The following is a 27,104-nucleotide window of genomic DNA, read 5'->3' as shown; positions in this document are numbered from 1 at the left end:
ACATGTGAGTAAAGCCACAGTAAATATCCTAACTTATATTATTATCAAGGTTTAAATACGCAAATCTGTAAATAATTAAATTAGAAAGAAGGTTGAGGTGAAACGCCAATGGGTATGAAATAGAGATTTAAATTACCAGAGAGGTTTGTTGTAAATAAGCATGTGTGCCAATGGGGAAGGATAAAAATGCCAATTAAGATGATTAAAATGAGGAAAACACATGAAACAAAAATCAGAGATAAAGGCAAAGGGATTCTATTCTCCAAATACAACAGAAAGAAATACTGAGAAACAAGATTTAGCATAATTCAGCTGATACACTGTGGTCAGCTATGGCTTCAGGGTTTAAAGTTTAACACTGTTATAGTTTGAAAACTTTCTTTTCTACATACAGCTGCTGTAGTTTGAAGTCCCTTTAAAGAAATACCAAAGTCCAGGAATGATCTTTGCTGGCTCCTCCATGATGTTGCATTTTGTAAGTAAGTGGACATTTACAAGCTTATGTTAGCATAGCTTCTATGCAAGTTGTAAAGGATCACTTCTAAGGAGATGTTTATATAAATCTGACGCCATTTACAGCTTGAATATAACCGCTGCATCATGAAAAGAAAGATAAATATTTATGCATTTCAGTCGCTGACTGGAACTCATGGTTTTGAAATCCTAATATTCCCAACAGTCACGTTGTCTCCATCAGAAGTTTGAACCACTGACAACATGCTCTCATTGAAATCTGGCCTCAACAAACAGATTTTGACAGTCGGTTGTCATTTGTAGCCAACCTTCTTTTACGATATAGCGTGGATGGAGACAGGTTTTGACAGGATTTAAAATCGCTCAAAACGGGCTACAGGTAATCAAACCCGCAGCTATATTTAGTGTTTAGGGTCATTTGAGGGTTTATCAGGCTTCGTGGTCCCTGGTTGACCCAAACCTGTAAACCTCACTCCCTTCATATCTGACTACAAATGTCAAAGCGAACAGATCTGACTCGCGAGGCTTAAATGTTTCCCAGGGAGATTCAAACAGCCCCACTAAAAAACAAAGAAAACTGGAATAAAAAGGTTTCTAGCCAATGATTTACAAAAATGTTGGCAAGTATAGAACAAACATATTGTGTCTGTTTTAAATTGGTTTCAGTACTCCTGAAGCAGTTATATTTAGCTTAATAATGCTATATTTAGATTTCCAGGACTACCCACTGGGCTAGTGGTTCACTTGTACTTAAAATCACAAACATACGTGCAGGGACAATCTCCTGGAAAGTACTTTAACTCATAGGGAGTTTGGCAGTGAGTGTGTTGTAGCGGGTTTTCAATCATGTCTGAGTAAAATTACATGGCACTGAAAGCGGGCGGCTCTTGACTTTGAAGACCGAGCATGAGGCGTCGCTTAGCAGTTCCAAAGAAACGCGCTGAGTCGAGAGAAGAAGCTGTCAGTCAATTTTTTTTAAATGTAGTTATTCATGAGTAGATGCTGACTTGTAACATCTGGAGGATGTCGAGCTATTTTCAGCATGGAGAAAGATTCTGAGTCACTGCTGCAGAGAAATTGGTTCTTTTCATCAGTTTTTTTCTTCTTTTTTAACTTTTAGTTGCAAAGTGGATCTGATTAAAGATTAAATCTACAAAAAGTATTCGCACCCTTTGATGTTTTATCCTTTTAAAAAAACTATTCATCATCAACAACATAATTTGGCTTCTTTTTTTATTTTACAAAACATTGTCACAATGAATACTGATTTCCACACGACAATTAAAAAAAATAAAACTAAAATCATGAATCTTGTCAAATTTAAAAGCAAATTGAGAAAAGTAAGGGCTACGGCAATTACTGCACCAGTTATATTACAGCTACACATGCTGAGTGCTACCAAATCCTGCAAAAAGGATGTTTGACTTTGTTTTTTTAGCTAAATGCACTTTTGCAAAGACAGTTTTAAAAGCTTGTCTGCTGTTTACATCAATTTCCACCCAAAATACACCAGGGTTTCCCCCAGAAAACTTGCTAAGCCCGATGGTGGGGGCGTCGAGTCAGTCCACCGGCGGTCCATGTTTTTGTATTAAAAGATATTAAGTTGACAGGAAATATAAAAAAATCTCCAGTGAAATGCTATTTAAACCCACAACTAGTCTAAAAACAACAAATTTGCACTTCTGTTTAATCCAAATTAAGTCAGCAGCTCCATCAGGCCCCCAAGAGCTTCAGGGGCCCCATAAACGCTAATATATTAAAACAGACCACAGATACATAAATGTAACACTTGTTTATTGAGATTATCAATGCTGTTAAACTTGATTCAATTTCAGCATACATAAATTAAAAGGTTTTAAATTGCTTAACATTTAAATACAAGATTTTAAGGAGCTGGCAAGTTTACTTTGTAAAACTTCAAAGAACAATATTCATAGTTAGATTGTTTTGTTACCATAGCAACAATCTGATGCTGTGAGTTTAATCTATGAATTTACAAATACAAATTAGTAAACTGCGATTATAACTTATTGCTTTTTAGACTGGCCAATTAAACTACTCCCTTGTCCCATATTTCACTAAATCTAACACAGAAGCTGTTAGAGGTGCTGATATTTTTAGCAACAAAAGGGGCCCCTCAGTCAAATTCTGCTCAAGGCCTCATACAGCCTTGAACCGGCCCTGCATGATGAGGTAATCTGCTGCACTTCACAGAAATGCGCAACAAACGGGAGATTTGGCTTTAGTAGTTGTTCCGTTTCGTGTCTGTTGAGTTTTTAATCGTCACAGAAACCATTCTGGTTGGTCGAGTTTATGGGACTCGACTGTGCCTGACGGTCACGAGTTTCTCAGATCTCCGCACGCGTTAACTCTAAGTAGACAATGCCTTTGATATGGTTTGATGCATCGTGTAACTGGAAAAATAATACTAAAATAATATAACATTAGTGTGATGTGTGACTCTGAGGAGAGCGTTAAAGCTCCTCACCTGGCTGAAACTGCATGATCAGGTAAAAAAAAAAGCAATTTTTTGATTTTTTAAATAATTATTATTTTCCTTGAAACGTAAACAACCAACGTTTAGCCTGGCAGTGGGGCTAGTAAAGCATGGCGGGCCGCCAGGCTTATAATACACTGGGGAAAACCCTGAAGTCATATTTTTTCATCCATAAAGATCAATTTATATTCAAGCCCTGAAATTGGTCTTGCAAGATGTTAGAATTTACAGATTTCTCAAGTTGACTCCTTCTGCTGACCCAAACATGGCTGGAAACTAAATAAATACACCACTTTACATACTATTTCAAGCTGGCTGATGAAAAAAAAAAAAAAAAGATTTTCATAAATACCATTCTTGGAATGAACACAAACTCTAATTTGGTTATATATCTGGTTAAGATCACACACAAATTTGAATCTTTGATTCTGCCTGAATGAAGCTTCACACAGAAAAGCCGGTTGCCTTCAGGGATCCGAGAGCCTGTGCTGCAGCCAGTCCGGCTGCTCCGAGGGAGCAGACCCGTCTTGCATATTAACACCGCCTATCAAGCTGGAGTTCATTCCTCAGCAAAGCTCTCCATACCTGAAAGCCCTTTCTGCAGCACTTCTGGGAATAACCACAGTGATGACAAGTTGGCTGGCAGGTTAACTGGAGACATTATGGAGCTTTAATGAGCATTTATACATGCACAAACATGCAGCGTGCTGACAGCGCTCAGAGCTCTGAGGGGGCGGATGATACCTCCCACATGCTGTCCTGAGCAAAAATAACTAATGATAACACAACACAACAGTGTTCATGATGAGGAAGTATAATTGTTCTCAGATACTAGAAACTGAATCCAACTGAACTCCCAAGCAACATCCTAACATCGCTCCCTGCAGACCGGAGGGCACAGGATGCTAACGCACTTCAGTTCTGCAGAGGAGGTGCTGATTTACTTATTTAAATACATTTAATGTAGAATTTTACAAAAGTGAATTCGGAAATTGAAGTTTTTTTAAATAAATGTGTAATTGAATTGAATCCAAACAAGACCAAACACCTGGAGCGAAGTCATTGACATCTTCTCTCAAAACACATTTTAGTCCTGAATGTCATAAATCCTGATTTATTAGAGGTTCAAGCTAAGTAAGAGAAACACATTTGAGTCACTAGTGGAGCTTTTCGTATCCACCTGGAAGCTGAGGGGCTCTAATAGGAACAAACTGCGCCACTCAGATGACCTCGATATTGACGCAATCAATCTTCCCAGCGTTTACGAGCGCTTTTCTTTTTATTTGCTAGATGTGCGTCTTTTCTCCCTCCCACCCTTTTTCCCCCCTGATTGTTTTTGCTTTATTTGCAAGTTCAAGCTCATCAGTCTTCTCCAGCCACGCAGGAGGAAGGAATCTCATAACTCTCTCATTACCGCCCCCAGCCTGGTGGAGAATCCTGCTGCCGCCGCCGCTGCTCGCGCTTAATGGCAAACCTCGCTTTTGGGACATATGATGCCTCTTCTGCATCAGTCGTGCCTCTGAAATTCGTTAAGTAATGCAATAGGAGCGCAAAGGAAACAAGGTTAAAGTTCCGAAGATGATGAGAAAAAGGGCTTAAACTGAGCTCTCGTAATATTTCGGGGGTGTGCTCGATGAGGGCGGGGATGAAAGCAACTTTTATGAGAACTTGGTGAGAAGAATTCACAGTTAAAAGTGAAGATAAATGCTGCAGAAATAATCGCATCAGAGCTGAAGGAGGGAACCCGGTGTTTCTGAACGGACCATCCGTCCTGTGTGAGCTCTACATCTTCAGCCCTGTCCTACAGATAATCACCAACGTTAATTAGCAGTCCCGAGAGTCCAAACAATCTTATTCTAAAGCACAAAACGTCGTTAGAGCGCCTTCTGCCCGTCAGCATCTTCATGCAGTTTCAAAAACAATCATGTCCAAACAACAGATGCAAAGAGTCATCCGCTTCCCTTCTTATTGACAGTGGCTGCTGCTGTTAACCTGATAACTATCGTTATGAATTCACAAAAAGTCTGCTCACACAAACGACCTGTGATTTATGGCTTTGATTTGCACCGCGGCAGAGAGGCAATTCATTTTCGGCAGCTGAAAGTGTCGAGAGAATTACTCTCAAGAATTATCACAGACTGTTTCCCTTTGACGAGATCAACAGATCTGTTTGATAAATGCCTGAGGAGACGCAGACGGAGTGCGGCAGTATGTCGGGGTATAAAACGGCCCCTTTTATCGCATGGGAATCATAAATGAAGGTTAGTTGTGCAGAGACTCTGAGCAGATGTCTTGTTCAACAGCACCCCCTGCTGGGCAAGTTTTTACAGCAACTTTATGTAATCTGGAGAATGTGATGACAAGCGCATCATTGCTAACAATTAATGCAGAAGTTTTTCGCTCATGTTTCGAGGATTTGTGAGCTCTAAAGGAAGAAGGAAGATGATCAAAATTAAGAGCAAGTTGAATGTAGATTGTTCATCTCTGAGGGATGAAAGACAGCACAAGAATTTACAAGAACTAATGATCTTTTGTTAAAAAAAAAATGAATAAATGAATTGCAGCCACTGCAAATACGTCAAAATGTAATAAAGTTAGGACATTAAATTTTTCTTGTATTAAATCAGAATGTCACAAACCAGGCACTGAGCAGCTTTTCTGGAACAACATACTTTAAAATGTGGCGCTAAACATTATATTTATATTTATAGGTCTAGTTTCATGTGCATCTCCTGCTCCTGTTTCCAAATGTACCTGAAAGTCAGTCTTTACTCTCCCCATGCTCAACAAAAACACTGGAGCATCTCTTACAAACAAGAAGCTGAGGGTTGAGAATTATGAACAAGGGTCTTAATGTAGCCAATCCAACTGTCTAATTTTATTTTGATAGTTAAACAAATGAAAACTTTTACATCAATCAAGCCCTCTCCAAAGCATCCTTTTATAAAACTTTGACAATTCCTTAATTGCTTCATATTTTACTTTCATTGACTAAGATTCTCTTGTATTTGCTGTTAGCTTTGGAAATTATAGATATTTTAGTTTCTACCAAGCTGTAATTTTTTTTTCTACTTTTCCATAGATTCAATTGGAACAAATATCATCTCTTTACAAGCTGCCAAAAGATTCAGTATAAAGTTAACTCCTAACCTATAAGCTATGTGAAGGTATTTACTTAGATATTTGACTGTGATGCCCCTTTTGGCCACCAGATGGCGGAAATGCATAACAAGAAACACATTTGCTCAGTTTGCAGCAGCAGAAAAAAGCAGAATTAAGAGATTGCGAATTAAAAACAGCCAAACATCTGAGCGTCATGGTAACCGAATCCCATCATAAAGCTTATGGTTGCTTTGAGGCGTAAACACAATTTTAGGTTGGTTGCAGCTGCTATAGTAACAGTTTAAAGCAAATATCACAATTGATGACTTCAGATTTTCAACTGCTTTAGTGTTTTATTTCTAAATTTCACTTTTGCTGCTCGCTTCCCTGAGGATGTCTTCCAAAGCTTGAAACGTGGCACACACATAAAATTAAGTTATACATCTATTGTTTTCCCCAGAGTTTGCCTTCACAAAGAGTAAAAAAAAAAAAATCCAGCAATCACTGTTGGGTAACTAAAGAAATACATCAGTTACAATTAACTAATTAGAGATTTTTTTTAAATCCATCTTGGTCAGAAATGCCAATAACTGTAGACGGTGCTGTATGCATGTCATTTGTGTAAATTGTTTTATAATACTTTTTATTTTTCCAAGAAGAAAAGGAAACAGGAATGATAGAAGGTGAAAAGTTATTTACATTTGATGAGAAATAACGTAGATCCACGTGAAGGATGGAGTGAATGGAGAGCAGGAGAGAAAAAAGAAAACAAATGTTCAATTATAAAAAGATTTTAACGTCTTAATTTGAATAAAATGTAATGTTATGACTTACTAAGACTGGCAGAGTTTAACATCTACTTTTTATACAGAAGTATTCAGATATGATGAGGCCTGCAGACGTGGAGCTGTCACTGTTTCTAAGTGTCAAATATTCCACTCCTCTAACCGCCTGCAGCTCCTGATTGAGCCTTCATCTTCATCATCCACATTTGTTGTTTCAAACCACGCTCGAAACAAAAAACATGGTGTTATAACTAACGGCATCCATCCAGCACTGAAGGAATGAGCTGAACTGATGTTACAGATTCTACAGATAAAACCATTTCTGTTTACTTTGAACAACAAATTACTGAAGTTTTTCTACAGCTTTAAACTTTGCACTCTAGTTTTCCTAAGAAAGGCTCCCAATCCGTCATCTTCTCCCTCTAAGATCAGTTCTTGTCTTGTAAGTGCTTGTTTGTGACGCTGGACATGAGCAGCCCGTCCACAGGGGACGGCGGGAGTGGGAAAATGGGAAGAAATGGAGAGGACGGAGCCAGAGGCAGAGCATACACCTGAATAACTAAGGGCCGAAACCAGGATTGTGTCGTTTCTGAGTCAGTTTGTCACGCAATCTCTGAACCTTTCTGGATGCTAATGATTTAATGTCAGTACAATTCCAGCTTTTTGTTAAAGAGCAAGGCTGTAAAAAACAACATCATGAAGACCAACACATTCCAGACACATTGCAGAAAAAAGCTGTGGAGAAGTTTCAACAAGGTTTATATTCAGTGATGCAGCTTTGAGCATTTCTGGAGGAAAACCATTGATTTAAACACATTTATGAGTTAAACAGGACCAAAGTCTAGGTCAACATCCAAATGACTTTTTACAAACCACTCCATGTGTATGATATGTGAATGAAATCTTGTTCACTTTTTTAACATTAAACTTTTCATGTTGCCTTATAACATAAAATCTTATTAGTTTTAAAGTAAAAAGGCATACAATTAAAGACAACTCAGTTTAATGGTTGGAACAATCTTGAATGAGAATCGTTTTATAAAACTGAACAAACCCCCTGAAGCACTGGTTTTTGTTTTTGTTTTTTAAAAAGGAAAATGACCTAAATACTGCTAAGCAGCAGTAAAAAAACATTCCTGGAAAGAATTGTGATATAATAAAAAGGATATTTATATAAATAGCACAATGAGCTTTTGACCCGAGGGATTCATTTTAACGTTTGCTCAGATGTGATATGCCTCGTGATGATTAACAAACCAGCATTTTCTCAGATCCGTTCACATGTTACAGAAACTCTACATGCTTCAAATTAACTGAGAATTTCTCTATCCAGCAGCCACAAAAACAGCAATGTCCCCTTAGTGTGGAAGATTCTTCCTTCTCTTCTCAGAAATGCTTCACATACTTTACACCATCTGGCATTTAAAAACAGTGTTGACATGGATACCTGAGCCTTCAGACTCTTAGGATCCAGAGTTCACATGAAAGATTAAATGGCTGAAAAGAGCTAAAGTGAAGAGTCGTGGGTTGCATGCATAGTGTATCTGTAATAATGAGGTGAATGAGGTCAGTGCAAAAGTCAAGTTTCACTTTTTACAACATTTACCGGCTGTAGATGTACAATATTGTAATATCTAACATTTCTAGTTGGTTGTGGGGATTTTGAACATGACTGGAAAAATAAATGTATAGAACAGTACAAGTCTTGGCAGGAGAATACATTTTATATGTTTTATAGGTTTTAACGCAGTTCAACAAGAAATGCCATGTTTTATTAATAAGTACAAATTTGTGGGTTGTAAAAGTGATTAATCCTTTCTGTTTAGGCGTCCCGATTATTCACTAACTGAACTGCAAGGACACCGGGGATGCAGAAGAGTTTCAGTGGCGCTAAGGAGGTCGACTTTATGGCAGGCCAATTCATCACATGTAGTTAAAACAGATATTTTCATACGCTGCGTTAAAAGACGACGGTTTGACCAAATGTTTCCTGTTTTAGCTCAGCCAGGATTACCAAAATAATTTGTATTTGATAATGCTGGATGACTGAAAATATAAATTATCTTTTGCTTTTCGTTATGCAATCATTTTCAATGCCTATTGGAATACGTGTTGGTGGGGCGAGATGAGTCATGAACCTCACCGCTCTGGCTCCACAGCCTGCCACGGTTTTCTGACAAATAAATTCAGTTTCCAAGTCCGACACGGTGTCATTTGGTCTAACCATTAACCTCTTAATAATTTTTGAAAAGTCACGTTGGAAAGAAAGAAAATCAAGAACAACATTCAAGAGAAAACACTCCTTCCAGTGTTCAAGACAGCCACATCAGTGAGAATCTACTGTGTGTGTGTGTGACAGAGACAAAGACAGCCTAGTGTGTTGTGCTTTGCCCTTGTTAAAGGCAGAGATGAGAAATGTCTAAACAGAGATGGTGACATTACTTCTTGGCAGGAGGCTCCAGGGAGACCACAGCGCCTTGACCAGTCACACATGCTCATCCAATCAGATCACGAGTCGCTATGCTAGCGCTGTTCAGCCAGCACAGGCCTCCAAAAGCAGCTCCTTCATCACTCAAGTGGAGGTCATGCTGCAGAAACCGGCACAGTTTGCTGCCTCCCAGTTCCTTTTCTTGTCCTTAACCACAATGAGAGAGAAACGTTGCACTGTTTGATTATGGACACAAGTGTGTAAAGGAGATAAAAAGGTGTGTGTATTTGCAAGACAGAAATTGAGCACTGGCAAACAAATCGGCTTGAAACAGAACATCACAAAGGTCTTAGAGGAAGCAAGCAAATGCAACAAAGTGTTTAATAGGTACATGTGTGACAAAGAGCTGGAGGAGAGGTGAAAAGGATAAAGAAAGCAGAGAGGAAAGAAAAGCTGGTTAAAGCTGGGTCATAGTTGCATTATGTAACTTACAGGTCAGGCTATTTTCATATAGCAACACTTTGCTGTCAGTGATTCTGGTGGTATTGGTGATATTATACTCATTTAAATTGGTGGGGGGGGGGAGGGAGGGATGGGGCAACAGGAGAAAAAACCTGCAAATATTTAGGAATGCATTTCCTCATGGAGCCATGCAGACTAAAACATGTATTGTTTTATTGTAGACTATTTAAAATGCTGCAAATGGCAAACTGAAAATGAATGGAAGCAAAATAAAATGAAAACCAACAGCTACTGTTTTTAAGACCAAAATGATAAAAGCCAATTCAAAAGTGGCCTTTCACAGCTGGTTATCATTGTGGGAGACGGTAGAATGGTTAATTATTAATTTGTCAGTGTTGTGATAGACTTAAAAAAAATAATTGATATGGAAACGGCTGAATGAGTGTCTGACAAAATGTGAAGCGTTACGTCTGGCTTCTGGGTTCAGAACAGATTATGCTTTGGGAGAGCGCTTCAGCAGGAAGTACAGCAGGTTTAAGTAAGGAAATGCATACTTTATACTTTTTATGTTAGTTTTCATTGACACTGTATATAACTTCTGCTGATACAAAGACGTATATGTATAAAAGCAAGACTTGCAGAACCACTGCATGGGTTTTTAATATAAATGCCATCCTGCTCACAGCACAAACTGATTTTTATGAGTTTGACTCAGAGGCCGTCTGAGTCGGTGTTTATTTACATGTAGATCCGGCTCAGCTTTTAATTTACTGTTTTTAATTTACTGGGTGCAGGTTTGTCTCAAATCTTCTGCCCTCAAACAGCATGTCTTCTGACTGCATTCACCTCACTCATTAAATGCTTGGTGTTCAGCTTATGAAGCTAAATATCTTCCTGTTGCTACTTTTGTTCAGGGAGGCTCTCTCTCTCTTCTGCATTTTTCCGACCATAGGAAGTCAAAAAGCGCAAACACAACTGGAAAGAAAAAATAGTAAATGAAGTCCAGTGGAAGAATCCAGGGGAAGCAGAGGGTGAGCAGCTGCAGCCGTGCAAACTGTGCCAGAGGCAGGTTTCATTCATGGATCCACACATATCAGATTGTACAAAGATGCAGATCTGACACTTTTTAAGATGCAAGGGTACAGATTTCATAAAAAAATGAATTCTAATGAAGAGAAAGATTTTCTATGGGTTTAATAAATGCTCTTAAAGGATCATTCATATGATCTGTTGCTAGGAAATTAGTAAAATTTGCATGTGCATCTTGTTACTTCTCCAGAATGAGCATGCTGTTTTTTTTAACTGCCATGTTTAACAGCTAGGATTTGAATTTCAAACAGCTAATTTTTTGATTAGCCTTTACCTACGTTTGGAGATAAAACTCTGCTCATCTTTCACTGCGACTCATCTCCACCCAGCATGGAGACCAATAGTTAATCAGAGGACATGTTCAGCCTCTGTTTGCACCATGACCTAAACAAACTGCCAACTGTAGGACTAAAATGACATTACTCACTTTTGTCTTGCAGTGTTACAGTGGGATCTTCCTTTCAACTGGAGAGAATAAGTGAGAAAACCCAACAAGCCCAGAGAGCTGATGAGGCAGGCAAAACGAGAGCTCTGCTGCAGCAACGTCCAAAAAACCCACATCTTTCTGTATGGCCTCCAGAAATAATACATGAGAGAAAGTCTTTGACAAAAAAGAAGACTTTTAAGACATGAAGTCAGTTCAAAGCCGTCTGTGTGGGATGCAACTATTTTTAGACAAAAAACAGTCAAAAGAAGAGAGCGAGAAGAAATGGACCAACATTGAGATGGCTGGTTTTCACATAATTACTTCGCTGTTGTCAGCATTACGTTCTTGTTTCAGTTTTAAATCACAGCCAGGATTTGACTCTGAACTTCAAGATCTCTAAAAAAAATTGAGACGAGGTTCCCGTAATAAGAGTTTGTGAGGCGAAAGCCTCTCAAAACCAGCTTGTAATGGAGGCTGTGGAAGATTAAAAACAATTAAAAACTGTATCTGTGAGTTGTGGATCCTGTAAACTCCTCCACAATTTGTCAGTTAATTGGTGGCAGAGTCTTTTTATTCTGTGCACCATCATTATGGAACAGATAAGGTCTGTTGTTTCATTATTAAGTCAAAAGTAAATACCCATTTGTCTAATTTGGGTTACAAAAATTGAACCGTCGGGATTTATCATATTTAATGTTTTTTAACTGCTTTTTAAATGTTTAGTTTTTAAAATCGAAGAAAACCATATACCTTGTTTGAAGAGCTTCACTACATTTCTATCTCTTAGTGTCTCACCAGAGGGAGTACTTCGCAGTGAACTACTTTGCTTCATAGATTTGAAGCTGACAGTGTTTTTATTAGCAGCCATCGTAAATCGCCATTTCACTCTCACCACCTTCTTTTTTCAATCAAAATCTAACATTTTGCCAAAGTTTCACATGGCTAAGTGGACACAGGAAGCATCTCGACCTTGTAGTTGTTCAGTAATGCTACATTTGTTAGCATTACTGAATTTTTTTTTAATTATTATTAGGACCTTCATTAGCACAGGTATCATTTACATCAATTAGGTTGCCAGGATACAGATCTTTTTCCCTTTTTTTTTTTTTTTTACAAAGCATGACTTTAATGTTAATTGCTTAAATGAATTCGGTATCAAGTTAAAGAGACCATTTCATTTTTAACGATTACTCTATAGCACAAAGCAATACATTGCAGCTGTACTAATCAAAGAGCACAAACTCAACAGAAGCTCCATTAGGAGTTAAGATCAAGTATATGGCAGCTTCTAGTACAAAATTATATATAAAAAAACACTAATATGTTTTCATGAAACCTAAACATTAAAATTTCTAAAGAGGAAAATGCTCTCAAATTTGAGCATAAAGTTAGAAGTGGAAAAACAAGTAGTACTTGAGACTCATTGGCAGTGTGATTAAAATATCATTAATAGTTACTGATACATGAAAACTTGGTTTAATCAGGATTTTAGAACAATCTGCATCAAATATATTTTTTGGAATCTGGATGAGATTAAGGATTTTGTTTTGGAGGCAAAAGTGAGAAGATACCTAAAAAATAAGTTCTATTTCATGACTAATTATTTAGTCACACATAGATCTTTAATTTTCTCTCCTGTGAAATAAAATATTCCACAAAAGATAAAATATCTGCACCAGTAATTGTGTTCAAAGAAGTTTTTTTTTCTTTTCTTACATTTACAGTGGAAAATTTCACTACTGCAATAAAAACAACAGATTTCGTTTTCAGGCATCTTCACCAGGGAAACCTTGGTTGGCATGGAGCTTACTCATTTTTAACAATAAGCCTGAATGACTGGAAGCCTCACTGCATATTTCAGGGTTAAGTACGAGTATTAAAGCTAGCCACTTAAATGAGTACCGTCAAGTACAAATGTGCGACGCAACGAGCAAGAGGAAGGAGGTTAAAGAGTGAATTACAGCCCGACTCGTCTGAGCGCTGGGCAATAAAAGCCTGACCTCTGAGTCATTTACAGCACGTTCGTCGCAAACACCCTCCAGTTCACTGGCATCGAGTCTCTGGCTGCCAAACTCATTCTTCCTTTCCTTGGTCTTTAAAAGAAAAAGTGTTCACTTGCTATCTCTGCAACATCAGGAACCCAGTTAGCACTGTGTTCACACAAACAGACAAGCATTATAACGAGTCATCATAAAATCGGGCTCTAAGAAAACTGATTAATATATGTATATTATTATGTATATTATTCCTGTATGTGTTTTCGTACATCCTTGTCTTCTTCATGTGTTATTCCCTGTTCCATTCCAATTCAATTCACACAATGTATTAATTTGTTTTACTTCTTTGCATGTGTGTATCACACAGGCTGTTTCCATCTGGTGTGAATTTCAGGCCAACAAACACATTTGATGTTTTTAAGAATTATTTTCCTGGTTGTATGTTGCCCCAGCTGTCATGTTTGGTGGTGGTAGCATCATGCTGTGGGCCTGCTCCACCGTCAGTTGTTCTGTGTTTCACGCAGAGTGTATGGGGCATTAAAATGACATGAACAACCTCAGAATCCTTCAACTTCTGATCAAATTAACAGACAGAAACAAATGAGTTTTCCAACAGAATAAAAATTTCAATCACGCCACAAAAAACAACATGGTTTTGGATAAATTAGGTTCCCGTTAAGCTTCTGTAATGAACCTAGACTTTTTCAAATAATGTATGAACTATGACAAAAAGAATCAGTCGTTTTGGAAAAACTGCAACAAATTTGATTTACTCAAGTTTTAATCTTGAGTAAATCAAAGAAAACTATTGAAAAAATGTTTATTTTTAAATTAAAACTGATATATTAAGTTATGATATCCAACTATCCAGGATGAAAATGTTATACATTACCAGTGCATTAGATAGCGCCAGTTTTATTTTCTTATTTTTGGATCAAGCTAACATTTCGGCATTTGTGCCTTTTTATTTTGCTCCTTTTGAAAAGGAAAACAATAACCTCCCTGATAACCTTTAGAAAACAGAATTCATTAGAAGGCAAGCTTGTGGTTTTCATGTGAAATAAATAACTGCAGCCTCTTGAGGCTTTCTGATGGCAATCTTCATAACATATCAATAGCACTTATTATGCTCAGAGGAGAGTCAGAGGTGAAGCTAAATTTCTTCTTTATGAAGAGTAGAGGTGATTGGCTTATAGAAAACCTGATGCAAGTTGCAGATTTGAGTTTGGCTATGAAGCTGTTGACACCGAGAGGCTGTCATGTTGAATACCGTCGTGTCTTTTATGTACAGCATCTATAAACACAAGAGATTTATACGGCAGCTGCAGCAATTGTTGGGGAAATTACAATCAGTGCAGGGAGCAGGCAGAAATGTGTGTTATATGTCCTATAATACGGTTGAAAAGGCTAATGCATCCTGCAGGGGATCTCTGATCATGCATGCACCAATCTACGTTTTACATCTGTAATGCTGTCAGAGATGGAGAAAGATTGCTTCAGACCGGCCAATCAAGCTGGCAATTAGTTGCATTAGACATTTCCGTAGGAAGGCAGTTAAAAGGCATGCAGATTAAAATGAGCTGCTGCTAATCTCAATTCTGTGAGCATTTTGAGAGGAGGGAATTATTATGCTCCCAGAAACAGAAAGCCTCTAAAGAAAAGGTTCTGTAAAATCACATTTCAGATTCCCTGAAGACATTTTGAAGAATCCGTAAAGCATGGGACCTGTGATTCTCACATGCTGCAGAAGCACAGAACGGTTCTTTCAGTTACACAGGAACCTGATGGTCGCAGTCAAAAGCTCCTTTGTTGGAAACGGTGGAAACCTTTCACTATAAATGGATACATTCTGAGTAATTCAGTTAAGCACTGTTTTGTATGAGCAGTTCCAGTTTCTCTCGCACAACGGAACTATCTCCACTTTACTGTAATATGGAGAAATAAGCAGCAAGTGTTTGAAGACAAAGCGAATTAAACAACTTAATCACAATTTACTAGATTTTATTTTCTTTGAAAACACACACATGAAATCCCACACATGAACTAAACTAAAAAATCTGAGATGAACCATGTTAACTTTATGGTTTTAGACCAACCTAATCAGTTATTTAACCTTTCATATTTCTGCTGTAAAACTCCTTTGCAGCATCAAAAAATATGTAATTGTGATTGCAGAACTGAATGGCAATATTGATCGTTACATTTCGTTTTTTGGTTCATAAAGTCCTCAGAACTCTGTCTTTAGCATCTGAGCAACCAAAAATCGGCATCGAGTGAAGGCTTTGGAGGCAGTGGAAGGCCAAATTTTGAAATATAATATTTTATCAAATATTGATTCAAGCTATATTAAAAAAATCGACTAACCATCCCTGAAATTTCAATGCTCTATGCTTTTTCCAATGACATTGCGTCTTCCAATGTAGATACGCATCAGTTTGACATGAATATAAAGCATCAGTTGGTAATATGATGGTAAAACAACCTAATTTGTAAATTGTGATATTTCAATCATTCCAGTCATTTTGTGGGACTTAGCATTTCAGCATGCTGCTGCCTACCCTTTAGACATGGGTTCACTAGGTTCTGTGAACCATTGGATACCTGTGAAAGAAGCTGGCTGGGTAGCAGCTGGCAACAAGAGGCGGACAGTAAATGACTCCTCAGAACTGGGAATAAAACAAGCAGCTGCTGGGGCGGTGGGTGGTTTGGCCCGTCTCTGAAAGAAGCTAAGCTGTGATTATCACAATGCCAATACAGTGATTTTAACCAGAACAACTAGCTGACTCTTAGTGCAAATTAACTCCTGTCGCCTATAGCATGGAACCGTAACAGAACCGTAGCATTTAAATGTCAATGTTTCTGCGTTGAATGTATTTAGATGACATGAAAATTAGCCAGTAGCTTTAAAGCTTATATCCAGGTCGACAGTTCATTTGAAAGTTTGTCTACATTCGGTATGTGGTAAAAAAAAATAAAAAATTACACTTACAAACACTTCAGCCGTTGGCAACTGTAAAAGGAGAATTACCTTAGGTAATACATGTTTAACCTTTCAGGATTTCCTTGGGGATATGCCACACTTCAACTTTGGAATTACAAAGACAGGACCACTTAGCTGCAGAATATTTGACTAAAAACTGAAATTAAACTGATTTTTATTAGTTCTGTTGCTTTACAGAGTTTCCAGAGACAAATCAGAAACCCTCCAGAGAACGAAAAGTCCAACACGTTAAATTGCCCTTCGGAACCTGTTGAGTGATTTGCCAATTTCTACAGGTTTGACAAGACTGCTTTATACCAGGTTGTAAGCTCCCCCTTGTAGATTATAGACCACAGTAGCTTCATGGAGTCAAAACATACAAGGCCCTTCTTGGAGAGATCAACTTGTTACACAAGAGAGAAACTCTGCTCCTGCAGGGAATCAATAATTGCACAGTTTCCATTCAAAATTGCATGTGTGCAGCAGAATCTAATGTAACTGCACCTGCAACCTGAAACATGCTACATTTCTTAATGAAAATCTCTTATTCATGTCGTATAACACAGCTGCTGAAATGGAGGCTTATTTTAGCCAACGCAGGACATTTGATGAAAAGATGCATTAAAATGCATCATGCTGTGATGCACACTGTTGGCGCAGGCAGACATATGGCCCAGCAGGGGAGCTGAGTCATGTCAGTGGGCTGGATGTGGGCTCTTTGTAGGTCAGAGGTAAGTTGTTGCCATGTCTGCCAGAGAAATGACGAACAACCAGCAAGTCAATGAAAGAACAAGGGGAGACACTAGAAAGGCATTGAAGATTTTAGCTCTCACTTTCATACATACTGGAGTTCAAGAGAACATTTCCTCACAGGTCATGTGTTAACACTGCTGTAGTTTTATATATAAAACCCTCTACAACTGAGTCTAAGTGAATGCATATGTTGCCTTGGAGATAGCCCAGGGCAGAATTTGGTATGTGCTTCCACTCGGCAACTTGATCCATTTTAACGAAAGCAGCCTGAGAAATCAAAGTCATAGGGATCACTTCTTCTGGGCAACATTTATTTCTTATATACCGTCTTCACCAGGTTTAAACACGAGTCTGCTTTCTGTTTTGTTTTTTTTAATAATCATCACTCCACTGATCACCCATCCATCTTTAGTAAAACAGATACATCTATTTTGTTGTTAAACTTTACACTCTCTTCTCCTCTAACACAGGCATCCCTGCAGACGCCTAAATCCACTGAGATGGAACAAAGACAATAAGTGCAGAGACAGGCTGGAAGGAATAATATTATGTTTATAAGAGAAAAGCAGTTTTAAAGAACGGAACAGGCAGAAAGACATTGTAAAATGATATTATAAACTATATGAACTGCTTAATTTGGTCCTATGGAATGACTGATTTTACCTTTTATGTGGCCCTTAATCCTTGCTTTGTGTTACAAATACAACTTGTGACACTGATTCTTATAAAACTGTATAGAGACAAGCTGACTTCTCAGGCTGAAGTAACTCTGGTGTGATATTTCAATCTAAATCAGAATCCTTTGCTTCAATAACAACAGAATAGCTTTCAGAAATTCATTCGCCATTATTGTTTGGTAAAGAACGGTATGAGGAGATGAACAACTCAGATTTTATTCGTAGTGCTGATGCTGATGGCGTACAACACCTCCATTCACATTTGGCGGCGCACTGAATGTTTTAACTCACAGCTGTGCAGGATATCGCCGTATCCCCGACTGAGGGAGCAGAGAAGTGACTCGTCTTTGCAGGTTTATGACAAAAATGTTTTGCAGACGAGGCCATTGTTTTGCATTCGGCCTCAACAGCAGCATGATGGGATGCATATAGCAGCTGCACTGGAAATAAATGGAGAACTGGCAGCCTGGAGTAGGTGTGAAAAACCTCTGCAAAACACTGAAAACTATCTGTGACGAAAATGGAAGGTCATGGTGTGATTTTATTAAGTTTTGTGTGAAGACGGACTAAAGGAATGTTCATTTAAATGTTTTATATCAGTGGATATGATTTCACACCAAAGTCCCAATAAAGCACAAGATCCTGTGACTGTAGGAGGGGCTGTTCAAGTGTAGGCTTGCTTTAATCAAATAAAACGATAATTTAGCAGATCTAACTGCTGCTACTGCTGCTGTTGGATCTGTCAAACAGCTTTTTCACATGTTTTTCTAGCAAGGGATGAACAGGTCTGAACCATGGTGTTTTCTTAATGTTAGATAAGAGATGACGCAAAAACACAGACAACGTGCATCCCTGGAAGAGCCCTGCTAATCACAGAGAGGTCATTAGTGGCAATGAGCAAAATGATTTTAACGATACTGCTCGCAGATGGGGGTTTTTTTTGTTTTTCAGACCTGCCACAGTGCGTATTAAAGCGTGCTGCAAGTGCGAGCTTATCATGAGATTGGCTCTCTTAGGAGAGCTTCAACAAGCTTCTTAGTTGGTGCCAAGAGCTGGTGACATCATGCTCTATTTCTGGCTTTCAAATGGAGCATCAAGAAGCTAAAAGGTATCCATTAATGGGGACCAGCTGCATTGTAAGGAAAAAATAAATAAATAAAACAACCAGTCAATACCAGAGTCCTGGCTGAGGACTCGGCGGAAGCTTTAAAATAACCCAAATCGAATCAGAACCTTTTTATTCGACATGCCATTGTTGGAAATTAATGTTTAAATCCCAGATAATCCTCAACCAGAGAGAACTACTGGTTTACATTTTGAGATGCTGAAGCATGCATCTTGTTAATACGCTGCATTTATCACAGCTGGAATCAAACTAACCAGGCTTCGGCTTTTGCGGGTAAAATTACATTTCCAGGTCAGCATAGTAAGGAGCATTAAGTATTGGTCTTAACCTCATTTCTTTCTGCTCACTTTAGAGGATCTCGGGGGACCAGTCCTCTAATTCATTCAGGCAAAGCCAGCAAAGAGTGTGTGTGAGGACAGGATAATGTATGTGTGTGAAGACGAAGGTTTGAGAATTTCTTGCCTCAGGCTCTGAGTCATAACCAAGTTTTTTTCTCCGCAGTGATGCAAACACAACACCCCGCTCTGTTCCCACCTACACAAATATAGGCTCAAACACGTGCACGTCTGCTCACAGGAGGAGATGACATCAAAGAGCGCCGAGTGCATCAAACTCAGCGATGTAATTTCCAATTAATCAGGCTTTTTGGGGAGAAACAAACCATAAAATTCTATTTTTTTCCATCTAAACAATGAAAACGAGAAATTTGAAACAATGAGAACGCAACAAATGTTATTCAGTTTTGTCAACACAGGCAGTGTGGAAACATCCATAAGATTTGCTTTGTCTAACAGTGCATGTGATTAATATTTGCTAAATTCCAAAGTGATTTTGTATTAATATTTTTTTAAAATGAGTTTTACTTTTATTTTCATAATTTTTCTGAATTTTTTATATACATTTAAGAAACGGCTTGCTGTTATTGGTGTGTTTATCGTCTGAAAATGTAATAAAAATAGAAAAAAAAAAGATCAAGCCTGTTATAGATCAGTAAAGATGTTCCTTTTTACAAATCTCTGGCCAACTGATTGGTGCGGCAGGGCTCATATGGATGAAGGCTGTAAACAGAAACCTTTTGGAAAAACAATAATCGGTTATCAGGAGTTATTACTTTTTCAGAGAGCCATCTTTGCTTTGTTAGCTTTAAATAAATAACATCACCGTTTTAAACTTTGTTCTATTTTTAACCCTACTTTGATGATCAAACTGAAATATTTAATTCTAAAACTGAGTTTTCAATATTTATCTTCATTATTTTATCTGCAATTTAGGCCATTTAATATTCTAAACGTGATGATTCATTATTGTCAAGGACATGGCATTACTTGGAACAAAATTTACCAAGCTGTGCTTTGAGATTTATGATAAAATGAATGAGTTTTTAACAGCTTACTGTTGATATAACAGTAATTATATTTCATCATTTCGATTTTATAGTTTGTCCCAAATTTAGCCAGACTTTGTATGGCTTCATCTATCTAAATCTAGACATAACTAAGCTAACGCGTGCACACAACAGATTTCATACTAGAAGAAAACATATTTATTGACATATAGTATTTTATTTACAAAGTAATTAAAAAAAGGCAAACTCTCATTAAAAAACACCAGTTTTTTTTAATTAGCTGCTATCTCTCTCCATCTCCATTCACATTGGATGCCGCAAATACTCAAGAGTTCTCTGTAACAGTTGTTTTATTTTTTATTAATTGTTAGTATTATGCGAGACACCAACTTGAGCAGCTTAGGAGAGATAAACGAAATACAAGACACCCGACATCCTCGTAAGAGGAATTTACAAGGCAGCCTGTGCTTAGCATGTCAGCTGGAGAATATTAATAAAAGCTGACGAGGGTTTGGCTGCTTATGAAGCTGAAAAAAAAATATGCAAACTCCTAAAATTAGATAACAATCAGCCAGTAAGAGGGACGACACAGTCTCTCCGGGGACAGCGAGAAGGACGAGGCTTTCTGTTGTTAGATGGGGGTTTGATGAGACACAGTGACAATTATGGCAAAGCAGTCGAGAGGTTAGGGTCAGATGAGAGAGCAGTGTGTCAGTAAGCTGGAAAAAGTGGGAGTAAGGGGTGAAATTAGAGGCTGTCTGCAAGATGGCAGGTCGTACCGAGGAGGCCGTCGCAAAAATCACATCGCTTTGCATTTCTAAATCGTATTAAGTTGCTAACTGAGGTTGCATGAGTGACTAGACATCACGTGTTTTATTTCTTTGGTCACCTCTGATTTTGTCAGTTTTCTTCTACAGCTGTCATTCAAAGTTCAGTACTTTAGTTTTAGTTTACTCGTTAATTTGATTTAATCTTCCTGTTTTTGTTTTCCATGCAGTCCAAGTCCTTCCCTACGTATCAGCAGCCCTCTCTGGTTCACAGTCGTATCATTTCAGTTGTCTCTGTTTGAAGCTTAGTTCTGTTAAGAGTTGTGTGTCTGCAGAGCCACAGTGTGTTTTTGGTTTTTCAACACAACAAATACAACCGTGGTTAAACAAAAAACTACCTCTGTCAATTCAAGGGTTTCGTATCTTAGGAGACTTATCGTCATTATAGTCATCATTGTTAATGGTCATAAAGCACCGTTTGGAATAATTATTAGGTAATTGAAAGCGTTATGAAGTTGAATTTGACATGCTAATGTAATGCTTAGCTAATTGAACAACAGAAATATGACATTGTTTAAAATGTTGAAGATCACAAGGTGATGGATGCAGTTTATCTCTTACATCTCTGCAGCTTCCACAAGATGTAAGAGGGAAAATTCAGACTAACTGAAGCCAAATGCACTCATCATCATTTATATTCATAAAATTGCAAGTTTGACTGCATACACTGCAATAGTTGCCAAAGACTCATTATGCATGGCCCCACATTAGGCATCAAGGATTTGAAGTCACGAGAACTTTACACCGCATTATTTCTATGATGCCACAGTGACCAGTTTTCTCCAGCTGTGCTGTTCACTGCTTTTACAGTCAAAAGATCCTGCGCTTTATTGTGGTTTTCACTTTTTTCCCCTCACTTACAAACAAAGCAGCTGCTTAGAAAGAACAGAAGAAAAAAAAGGGAGGATATTCTGCACTATATTCCAGTTATCTTAAAGCTAATACAAAATGCTGCTGGTGTCTGGTCTATGTTTTATCTTTGTGTATATTTCAAAATAACTAAACAAAAGCCAAATGTACATTATTATAAGTGTAATGTGGTCCATTATTTTTGCAACGATATAAATACATACAGATTTGCTACTACAAAAGAAAGTCATTACATCCTGTCACATGTTTCAGGCTTAATCCAATTTTAGGGTATTTTTTCTGAAGCTATTGTTTCCATACCTAATGCTCAAACATTACATAAACATTTCTCAAAAGCAGATTCAGTCTTCCAGAAATCTGACCACTGTTAGGTGAAAAATAGTCAACCTTATCTCGTCTTGGTACTAAAATCTTTATGGTCATTTTTATTATAGTATAACTGGAGAGAAATGCACAAAGTGCACTGCTTATGTGTGAATAAAAGTTGTCTGCTGTTGGCTTTAGTCTCAAACAGCCCCCTGTGTTTTGTTTCAGCCTACAAAATGGATTTCTTCCCCCTTATGTGTTGTTTTATATCCAACTGATTTCTACAAGTTAGGCTGTGTGTTGAATATCTGAGACAGGGCTGAAATAAATAAACACCCAGATGCTGCTGCCTTGTTAGGCTGATCTATGTTCCTGCTACTTAGCCACTTCACAGCACTATTACAGTCTGGTGCGCTGATCACAGCGAGATAATTACATCTGCTACACGGTCGTGAACAGTCTCCTCCCAGATAGCAGTCGCCCGAAACCATCTGCTGGACGCCGGTACCAGCAGCGACTCACCCACAGGACTAGGCCCGTCTCATCTGACCCTAACCTTTGGAGAATATTGATCAAGTATCTGTGATGGAGCCATTACAGTCACTCTGTATGGCTCTGCAATGCGTTTATGTGCCAAGAACCTGTCCGGGTCCCTGCTGAAGATTGAAGGAGTTAAAGGGAAAGACGAAAAACGAGGCAGAACTAGGCAGAAAAAAAATATACGGGTTCTACTTTTTAAATCAATATTTACAAGCAAGAGAAATGGTTCAAATGTGTTAATCACAGTGTTAACACAGTGAATTGAGAGGCATTAATAAAACTTTAACTTTTTACATTTTGTCATCTTGATATCTGGGTTTTAGTTTTTCTTAAGAAATATCTCAAAGTGGCTTGAATTTGGATTAATATGACCTCAAATAAATCCAATGTAAATATCTGCCTCCTAAAATCATTTATGTTCCATCTGTGCATACATTATTAAAAATATAAGGGTATAAATTCAGCTGTTCTGCAATGACGTCATAGGTTTGTCAGATTATACTCAACAAACATCATGAAGTTGAAGCGACACAGAAAACAGGACAGAAATACAGTTGAAGTTTAGGTTGTAAAACAAAAAGCAAAACGTTAAACATACTGCACTGATCCGTCATCTGAAGAGCCACCTGAACTGACAGGACAGGAAAGTCACGTAAAATCCATATGAAACACATTAACAGCTGCGGTTGTAACTTGAGAAATGCAGAAACAGTTCAGAGCGCTGATCCTCAACAAAGCCGCTGTGTACAGAACCAAAAATGTTGTTTTTCTGCATGACATCGTCAGTCTCAGAGGTACACTCATGTATTCTGAAGATTGTCAGCACTTGACTTTAGAGGAGTCGGCCATCGTAGCTTTTCCTTTTCCAAGGCTTGTCCTCTCGTCCTGAGGAGAATCAGCCACACATCTAGCCTACAGGCGCCGTGAACTGGGGCACAAACAATAACAGTAATCATGGAAAATCATGTGCTGCTCCGGCGGAGAAGACCAGCTGACTGGCTGCTGATGCCCTCGGGGTTTGCAGAACAAGCATCGGCGAGAGAAACGACAAGCAGAGAAACGAAGGGAAGACAGTGGATGGATCCTCATCCATCTTCTGGACAAGCTTAGTCATCTTTATTTCTACACACAGCTCTCGTCAGACGCTCTTCCTCCTTCCTCTCACTGAACCGACATGCACTCTGTATTCACTAATCACCACCAGAGAGGTCCACAGATTATCACAATCCGTTATAATAAATGCTAATTTTGGGATGTAAGCATAAAAAGGCCTATATTTAATCCTTTCGAGGGATTTCACTGCATCTTTTTTTCTAAAAAACTATAAACTATAATGAATTAAACTATAATTTTGATGCCAAATTTAATCAGCAACCATGGCAGATATGTGCAGAAAACAGACAGGACCGGTGCGTTTTACAGCAGGTGCACAAGCTATGAATGAGAAAACTACAGATCGATCTCTGTTCTATACAGCAATTTGGTCCAGTCTTAGCTTTCACCACAGCTGTGATGTTGGCCGGTGTCTCATTACTGCATGACTGGCCAGATAACAGCACTCAGATCAACATTTGGAGGCTGTAAGGTCATGCTGAAGGTGCAGAGAATCTCCATAAACAAGAGTTTTAAATACTCTAAAATGCCGGCATTTTAGAAGATGTCTGAATCGAAAACTTTAAGGAACAGTTCCTTGGAAAAAAATTTTTAAATCATAATCCTTGAACATTTCCACATTTTGTCACCTCACAAACATAATTCTCAGTGTATTTATTGATATTTTTTGTCGATTTATTCTTTCCCTTCCACGTCAGCGACGGCTGCAATGTGACAATAATAGAAGTTTATGCATTAAACCCAACTGCAGCCATCATTGAAGTTTGTGCTTCCGTCACCTTCTTAGATATAAATATCAGTCTCTGCTTGTCCGAACACCTGCTGACCATTTATGTGGACGCACACAAAGAGAAACTCTGCAAAACATCTGTCCAATAGGTGATAAGACGTGTATTTCTGAGGACTGCAGCTTGGTGGCAGTGAGGAGGATTAGCTGCAGCAGAGGTCTTCATGAAACTGTGTTTGGCAATAGGAAACAGCCAGCATGGGAAGCTGGCTGTGGCCCGCGGGGCCTTTCTACAGTAATGCACAGATGAGTGCTCCGGAGAATGTTGTTGGTCCGCCAGCTCGCTCGTCTGTGACACGACAGGGGTCACAGTGGGATGAAGGAGGGTTGCATCGTACTCCAGGCAACGGTTTGTCTACGCGCTCTGTGTGTCTTTTCCTTCCGCTTCCTCAGAACCGAGTCCATCGAGTACAAGTGAGAGCGAAATAATTAAAAGGAACAAGAAGCGGCGTCACAATCATTTAAACAACCTTTAGCTGTCACGCAAATAGTTTTCAGTGCTCATTTTAAATTATTTTAATGCTATATTTAGCCTTTGATTATATATTAGAATTTCCTCTGATGCTATGGTGATCTGCTGGGTTTCACACGCAGGCTAGTATACGACTAGATAGCTGTTTAGCTACTGGATGTAATAAAGGCAAATAAGGTGTCAGATTTTATGGAATATTGTTGGAAAAAGAAAATCCAGAGAGAAAGACATTGTGGATTTGTGTCATTAGGTCATGCTTCCTTATCCGAGTAGGGCACAGAATGGCAGCCATACATTTTTTTATGCATACATAAGGCAATGCGACTAGATATCAATAGAAAGCGGCATTCGTCTGGCCTTATAACCGATTCCTTCTATCACAAGATTCATAACACACCAATAAACTTGTTTTATTTTAAAAACAAGCACTGTAATTCTGAGCAGAAATATGAATCAACAGCCAAGAAGAGTAATTGTGAAAACGGGAGGTTCAAATTTGTTTCAGCTGGTGCTGCAATGCAACATCTCACATAGTTTTGCAATGCGTCTGTGTTGCTGTCAGACGCATCTGCAACCGCGGCTTTCTCAACTTACCCAAAGTGTGCATTTAATTAAAGCGTTGATTATGCGTGGAGATTGATTTTTAAGTAGACATTCACAACAGCTCTTCTGCAATAATTGCAGTGACTTGTAAAGCTAATGGTGGCTTCTGCCATTCCTCAGCCTGGCAAAAACAAAAATGGAAAATATAAAAGCCTGAAGATGAGGAGGGGAATGGATGGGTTCTGCTGGATTGTTATGCATGAAATTGAGGATGGGAGGGGAGTGTCCCTGGAAGCGTCTAGTGGGGATGGCAAATGTCACTCCCATCAGACGAAAGTGTCACAGTGAGCTGGAGAGCCGTGACCTCTGATGGAAAATGAAAAAAAAGGGGGAAAAGAAAGACATAGGGCACAACAGCACATAACAGAAAAGCCAAAGATGGCAGAAACAGAGAAATGAAGGAGAGGTGGGGAGACCGACAGGAAAAAAGGACGTTTATGGTGCATCTAATCATGCTAGAGCTCTAGGCTTTAGAAACAAGGGAGTGATATCAGTAAAAGCACATTTGCAGGCTGTCTACTGCCTAAATGAGGCCGGTTCTGTCCAGAAAAAAATCTGCTTCTTCTCATCCATCACCTCCACTGCTACCAAATAAAAGAGAAGGACCTAAAAGCAATCTACTGGGCTCTAATTCAACAACAAGTCTACGGAAAATATGCAATAAACATTAATTTTAGCGATTTCCACACATAGCAGCAAACATTAGTTTAATTCACACAACACCCATGCAGTAGTGTTGGCTGCTTCCATCACATTTAAATAAATAATAATAATAATAATAAAAAAGCAGAAAACTCTGTTGAAACATGTCCCTGGCAAAAAGCCTCTGTATGATTACCAAGGCTTAAAAAAATGGCATCACAAACCATTTAACTAAGATGGAGATTATACAGGCCAATAAGTAAACAGCAGATTAATTAACAGAATGGTTTGTGCCAGGACATTTCTAGCAGGATGTCACTGACAGCTAATTTAAGCCAGACACCAAGAGAGGCGCTTGAGCAGTATGTCAGCTCTGTCATTACACTATGACGAACAATACATCACAACACTGATTTACTGCCAGGGCAGATCAGAGAAATTGTCTGATAATGGAAATGTTATTTCACTTTGACAGGACGGAGCACCTTGGCCGGGGTGTTAAGTTGTGGTAAATTCTCCGATGCTGCAGATCTAAATAAGCTATTTCAAAATAAAAACACTGTGTGTCTCTCAGAAAGATATACTTTTCATGCTAAACAGATTAGCTGTTTGAGGTCATGGATCTTTAAAACCATGTGGATTAAATGTGATGCATCACATGTGAACAGAGTCTATTCTCTGTCTACAAAAAAACTCCCGAGTGTCCAGGAGTCAGAGTGAAAAGACTTACTGGATCTCTGTAAAAGTGCTAATCTCCACTTCCCAAAGGAAATATTATGCAAGATCTTTCTCTTTCCTCACA

The 27,104-nt window shown here is 38.5% G+C and overlaps 1 protein-coding gene across 3 annotated transcripts in view; it reads right to left on the bottom strand.

Moving 5' to 3' along the window:
• Nucleotides 1-27,104, bottom strand: part of ppfia2 (PTPRF interacting protein alpha 2) — a 121,928-nt gene that overhangs the window by 69,757 nt on the left and 25,067 nt on the right. The window lies entirely within an intron of this gene.

The sequence above is a fragment of the Poecilia latipinna genome, unplaced genomic scaffold (assembly GCF_001443285.1).
Source record: "Poecilia latipinna isolate Pla-1442-1.1 unplaced genomic scaffold, P_latipinna-1.0 Scaffold9, whole genome shotgun sequence".
NCBI lineage: Eukaryota > Metazoa > Chordata > Actinopteri > Cyprinodontiformes > Poeciliidae > Poecilia > Poecilia latipinna.
The sequence above is the reverse complement of the archived record's forward strand: the minus strand, read 5'-3'. Positions and strand labels throughout refer to the sequence as shown.